The sequence below is a fragment of the Protopterus annectens genome, chromosome 7.part0 (assembly GCF_019279795.1).
Source record: "Protopterus annectens isolate FY-2018-M chromosome 7.part0, PAN1.0, whole genome shotgun sequence".
Lineage (NCBI taxonomy): Eukaryota > Metazoa > Chordata > Ceratodontiformes > Protopteridae > Protopterus > Protopterus annectens.
The window spans coordinates 1,634,524,355-1,634,531,854 of NC_056739.1; positions in this window are offsets into that span (position 1 = coordinate 1,634,524,355).

Consider the following 7,500-nt stretch of genomic DNA (forward strand, 5'->3'; position numbering starts at 1 on the left):
TGTCACTTTTTGTCAGAAGTGTTTTTTTTCGAGTTTCAGAAGAGTCAAGGTGAGGAACATGGAATGTTCCAATTGCCTGAGAGTTTTGCATATGTGAAGGAATATGGTATTTTGTTTTACTGCCGAATCCTTTGGAAATTACAAAAGCTTTGCTCATTGGCTGTGTGATTTCAAGTGCTTGTGTGTTAGGATTAGTGTTAGGGCTCAAGAAGGGGATATATTTAGTGTTGTCTCTGCAAGTGAAGTGAGTGTGTAAATGTCTTGTGTACCAGCACCCTTACAGAAACCATTTTAGTTGAAATAATGGATAAGGTTGAGGTTAGTAGCAGCTGCAGTGTTTGGATTAGTGTTAGCATACATAAGGTACTATGAGGGATGAAGCCCTAAAAACTCCATGACATAATTTGTCTCAGTAATGGTATTCCTGGGATTTCATTTTACTTTTTTTTTCTAGTTGAGTGACTACAGAAAAACATTGTTTGTTGTCTTTTTGTAGTTTTGATTTTTTTAAGTAGAAGTGAGTTTTGATGTACAGAAATCAGTGCAGGGTGTATACATGTGTCTGAACGTCAGTTTTGAATAACACACAGACAGGCATTCAGAGACTCAGAGAAAGCTATATTTTCTTGATTTGATAACATTTGAAAGTAGACTTGTGCTCTGCTTGGCAAAATGAACTGTATCTGTTCATATTAGGCAGAGTAAATAAAAGTGATGATGTGCCTTATGTAATTAGAACACCCTGTGTATAGTGATCAGATATTTAGTGCGTATTTACAACTGCTGTTCTTTATGGAAGTTGCTCTGTCCAGACCACACTTGCCAATATTCTTCTACCAGATGTACATATTCTATACTGTCCCTCCTTCACCCTTTCACCTCTCCTACACTACTACAGATTTGCTCAGAAGGCTAGAAAGAATATTCCCTACTATGTGAAGATACAAGTCTATTATTTACTGCTCATTCCTCCTCCATATTGCTTCTTCAAAGCTGAAGATGTCAACAGATGGGAGTGTACATTTTAACTGCTTTTGACAGCTGTGATTGTGCGTAATGGTGCATGTTATTTTCTGTGGGAGTTAATAGGCTGTTCTGAGTTCAACATAACTTATCTTCCACAGAGCTGTAACTGTTACATGATGATGGAATTAATTTAGCTTTTCTTTTTATTTTGTTTTACTTGGTAGTCTCCATACAGAAGCATGGTTGGAACCTAAATCTCTGTAATCCACCTCATCCTCTGCCACCCAGTCAACTTTAGCTTTATAAATACAGACATCAATATCATACGTGCGTTATCTACAGTTCGTCAATACTTGTACATGTCCATTCATGTCTTGTTGCACAATAGCATTTACTTAGTACGTAGCACACTATCTCTCCTTTTCTAGAAGCCTATCATAACAATTATGCAATAAGATTATAGTTCCCTCCTAGTGAAACAATGTGCTCCTTTTGGTAGGCAGAAAAGTGATACCATTCAAAGAGGTACACACAGACATCTGTAAACAAAATAAAGTTAGGGAAAGACATTTTGTGTGTGTGTGTGTGTGTGTGTGTGTGTGTGTGTGTGTGTGTGTGTGTGTGTGTGTGTGTGTGTGTGTGTGTGTGTGTGTGTAAAACTCAAATGAGGTCCTAAAATATCTCATTTTCTATTGCATTATTACATGGCTGGTCACTTTTTTCTAATACCAAGTTATTTATCCACTGGCTCAATTATTCCCTTGTCAACAGATTCTCATCTCTTTATCAATATCTAACTAGGACCTCACCCAAACAGAACACCATTTTGCAGCTTGTTAGAAAATATGCATATATGAACTAAACTGACCTCTTAATTTTCACCCAAAGCTCACTCATCTAGAATAGAAAAGATGTACCATGATATGGAGTTTCTGTCTTCTAGAAAAAGATGTCCAGTGTCATCAAGGCCAAGACTGCACTTCCCTTTCACCTACCCTAGCCAGTTCACCGCATGTCCTCCACTGACCTTCTTACTAAATGTTAAGTATGATATAATTTCCTACTAGTACTTATTTCAGAAAGGCCCTCTGCACCTAACTCTTCTTGTGCTAATTTGGGTACCTACAGCTATTTAAACTAATTACAAATCTGCTTCAGTTCTGTTCATTTATCTTCTCTAGTAAGTCTTTCTTCATTGTGTTTATGTTTTTGTTTTCTGTTATAGTTCCTCTGTACTCTCACTGAGTGAGTTACCCAGCAGCTAACTCCTTGTCAAATTAAGACCTAGTTCTTATCACTGTATTGTGTGACTAAGCTCATGCGTAAAATACATTATCTTTCATTCTGGAAAACTGTTCTAATTTGTATCCTCTAACTTGTTTCAATTAACTGACTCTAGAAGGCTCCATCAATCTGACAGAAATTAATACTAGTAGTCTCAAAGTGGTCAACATCTATGCCCACAGCCTTTTTAATAAGCAGTGCTTGTTTCATATTTGCGTGTACCTGCACAGTCCATAAAGGCTTTCTGGTAATGAAACCTTACTTAGACTACATTTACAAACTGTAAGATTATAGCTCCAGGTTATTGGCATATTTAAATTTGCTGAAATACAGGTCAAGATGGGGATGGCACTCCGCCTCTGTAATAAAGTAACTTTTTTTCTTCCAACAACTCTCAAATTTAGTCCAGATGAACTGTCTGTATGTAGCTGTCAGTTAACTCTGTTAAAAATGTGGTTCCAGGTTACAAACACATACAACCTGACTTAAATAAACCCACTGCTACTGACACACTCTCATGGATGACAGCTAAAATTAAATTTGAACTGATAGAAATCAGCGATTTGTAGTGATTTGTATGCTTATCCTTTACTCCAACTTTGATTTTGTCCATTTCATCTCACTTATCAGAAAGATTAATAAACTGTTGAAAAGAGACAGTACATTTGACTGGGCACTTTTGTTGAATCCAAATGGCCTTACTATAACTATTGTATTCACAGGAATTTTAAGAAATATAAGACAACTGAGTCTAGTGACCATTTTAGCTTAGCCGGTAACCACACTTAGGCCATTCAAGCCAGCTGTGACTTTATGAATAGTCAAGCCAATCATCCAGTTCCCATTTTAAGGAAAGTAATGTATTACACTGCTTCATTTGCAGTGGTAGTCTATTCCAGAATTAGGGAACACATTGGGTAATGAACCTATCTCTTCACAGCTTTCTGTTGCTGATGAGAATTTAGGTACCTGGTCTTTGTATCTGAGGGACTTTTGATCTGTGGAGGTACTAGAGAACCATGACCACTACAACCCTAATGGCACAGAAGGCAAGGAGAAGTACAGAAGGCATGGCATGGCACAGAAGGCATGTCATGCCACAGAAGGCATGGCATGGCACAGAAGGCATGGCATGTCAAAGAAGGCATGGCATGGCACAGAAGGCATGATATGGCACAGAAGGCATGGCATGGCACAGAAGGTAGGACATAGCACTGAAATTATGGCATGGCACAGAAGGCATGTTGTAGCATAAAAGTCATGACATGGCACAGAAGGGATGATGTAGCACTGAAGTTATGGCATGGCACAAAAGGCATGTTGTTGCACAGAAGGCATGGCATGGCACAGAAGGCATGGCATGACATAGAAGGCATGGCACAGGAGGCATGATGCGGCACAGAAGGCATGGCATGGTACATAAGGCATGGCATAGCACAGAAGGCATGATATGTCACAGGAGGCATGATGTGAAACAGAAGGTACAGCATGGCACAGAAGGCATGGCATGGCACAGAAGGGAAGGCATAGCACAGGAGGCATGACATGGCGCAGAAGGCATGGTATGGCAAAAAAGGCATGACAACACAAAAAGCATGGCATTGAACAAAAAGCATGGCATGGCACAGAAAGCACAGCATGATATAGAAGGCATAGCATGACACAAAAAGCATGACATGACACAGAAGGCATGATATGCCACAGAAGGCATGGCACAGGAGGCATGATGTGGCACAGAAGGCATAATATGGCATAGAAGGCATGGCACAGAAGGCATGACATGGCACAAAAGGGAAGGCATAGCACAGGATGCATAACATTGCACAGAAGGCATGGTATGGCAGAGAAGGCATGGGATGGCATTACATTCCCCTGAGTAGTCTCTAAGATACATAAGAAAGAGACAATGCTTCCAGTTTTTCTTCTGGTAGCAAAGGGAAGTAAAGCTAGTGATCTCCTGAGTAAGGAACCTATGTGGTGTATAAGATAAACACACACACACACACACACATATATATATATATATATGTGTGTGTGTGTGTGTGTGTGTGTGTGTGTGTGTGTGTGTGTGTGTGTGTGTGTGTGTGTGTGTAAAACTCAAATGAGGTCCTAAAATATCTCATTTTCTATTGCATTATTACATGGCTGGTCACTTTTTTCTAATACCAAGTTATTTATCCACTGGCTCAATTATTCCCTTGTCAACAGATTCTCATCTCTTTATCAATATCTAACTAGGACCTCACCCAAACAGAACACCATTTTGCAGCTTGTTAGAAAATATGCATATATGAACTAAACTGACCTCTTAATTTTCACCCAAAGCTCACTCATCTAGAATAGAAAAGATGTACCATGATATGGAGTTTCTGTCTTCTAGAAAAAGATGTCCAGTGTCATCAAGGCCAAGACTGCACTTCCCTTTCACCTACCCTAGCCAGTTCACCGCATGTCCTCCACTGACCTTCTTACTAAATGTTAAGTATGATATAATTTCCTACTAGTACTTATTTCAGAAAGGCCCTCTGCACCTAACTCTTCTTGTGCTAATTTGGGTACCTACAGCTATTTAAACTAATTACAAATCTGCTTCAGTTCTGTTCATTTATCTTCTCTAGTAAGTCTTTCTTCATTGTGTTTATGTTTTTGTTTTCTGTTATAGTTCCTCTGTACTCTCACTGAGTGAGTTACCCAGCAGCTAACTCCTTGTCAAATTAAGACCTAGTTCTTATCACTGTATTGTGTGACTAAGCTCATGCGTAAAATACATTATCTTTCATTCTGGAAAACTGTTCTAATTTGTATCCTCTAACTTGTTTCAATTAACTGACTCTAGAAGGCTCCATCAATCTGACAGAAATTAATACTAGTAGTCTCAAAGTGGTCAACATCTATGCCCACAGCCTTTTAATAAGCAGTGCTTGTTTCATATTTCGTGTACCTGCACAGTCCATAAAGGCTTTCTGGTAATGAAACCTTACTTAGACTACATTTACAAACTGTAAGATTATAGCTCCAGGTTATTGGCATATTTAAATTTGCTGAAATACAGGTCAAGATGGGGATGGCACTCCGCCTCTGTAATAAAGTAACTTTTTTTCTTCCAACAACTCTCAAATTTAGTCCAGATGAACTGTCTGTATGTAGCTGTCAGTTAACTCTGTTAAAAATGTGGTTCCAGGTTACAAACACATACAACCTGACTTAAATAAACCCACTGCTACTGACACACTCTCATGGATGACAGCTAAAATTAAATTTGAACTGATAGAAATCAGCGATTTGTAGTGATTTGTATGCTTATCCTTTACTCCAACTTTGATTTTGTCCATTTCATCTCACTTATCAGAAAGATTAATAAACTGTTGAAAAGAGACAGTACATTTGACTGGGCACTTTTGTTGAATCCAAATGGCCTTACTATAACTATTGTATTCACAGGAATTTTAAGAAATATAAGACAACTGAGTCTAGTGACCATTTTAGCTTAGCCGGTAACCACACTTAGGCCATTCAAGCCAGCTGTGACTTTATGAATAGTCAAGCCAATCATCCAGTTCCCATTTTAAGGAAAGTAATGTATTACACTGCTTCATTTGCAGTGGTAGTCTATTCCAGAATTAGGGAACACATTGGGTAATGAACCTATCTCTTCACAGCTTTCTGTTGCTGATGAGAATTTAGGTACCTGGTCTTTGTATCTGAGGGACTTTTTGATCTGTGGAGGTACTAGAGAACCATGACCACTACAACCCTAATGGCACAGAAGGCAAGGAGAAGTACAGAAGGCATGGCATGGCACAGAAGGCATGTCATGCCACAGAAGGCATGGCATGGCACAGAAGGCATGGCATGTCAAAGAAGGCATGGCATGGCACAGAAGGCATGATATGGCACAGAAGGCATGGCATGGCACAGAAGGTAGGACATAGCACTGAAATTATGGCATGGCACAGAAGGCATGTTGTAGCATAAAAGTCATGACATGGCACAGAAGGGATGATGTAGCACTGAAGTTATGGCATGGCACAAAAGGCATGTTGTTGCACAGAAGGCATGGCATGGCACAGAAGGCATGGCATGACATAGAAGGCATGGCACAGGAGGCATGATGCGGCACAGAAGGCATGGCATGGTACATAAGGCATGGCATAGCACAGAAGGCATGATATGTCACAGGAGGCATGATGTGAAACAGAAGGTACAGCATGGCACAGAAGGCATGGCATGGCACAGAAGGGAAGGCATAGCACAGGAGGCATGACATGGCAGAAGGCATGGTATGGCAAAAAGGCATGACAACACAAAAAGCATGGCATTGAACAAAAGCATGGCATGGCACAGAAAGCACAGCATGATATAGAAGGCATAGCATGACACAAAAAGCATGACATGACACAGAAGGCATGATATGCCACAGAAGGCATGGCACAGGAGGCATGATGTGGCACAGAAGGCATAATATGGCATAGAAGGCATGGCACAGAAGGCATGACATGGCACAAAAGGGAAGGCATAGCACAGGATGCATAACATTGCACAGAAGGCATGGTATGGCAGAGAAGGCATGGGATGGCATTACATTCCCTGAGTAGTCTCTAAGATACATAAGAAAGAGACAATGCTTCCAGTTTTTCTTCTGGTAGCAAAGGGAAGTAAAGCTAGTGATCTCCTGAGTAAGGAACCTATGTGGTGTATAAGATAAACACACACACACACACACACACACACACACATATATATATATATATATGTGTGTGTGTGTGTGTGTGTGTGTGTGTGTGTGTGTGTGTGTGTGTGTGTGTGTGTGTGTGTGTGTGTGTGTGTAAAACTCAAATGAGGTCCTAAAATATCTCATTTTCTATTGCATTATTACATGGCTGGTCACTTTTTTCTAATACCAAGTTATTTATCCACTGGCTCAATTATTCCCTTGTCAACAGATTCTCATCTCTTTATCAATATCTAACTAGGACCTCACCCAAACAGAACACCATTTTGCAGCTTGTTAGAAAATATGCATATATGAACTAAACTGACCTCTTAATTTTCACCCAAAGCTCACTCATCTAGAATAGAAAAGATGTACCATGATATGGAGTTTCTGTCTTCTAGAAAAAGATGTCCAGTGTCATCAAGGCCAAGACTGCACTTCCCTTTCACCTACCCTAGCCAGTTCACCACATGTCCTCCACTGACCTTCTTACTAAATGTTAAGTATGATATAATTTCCTACTAGTACTTATTTCA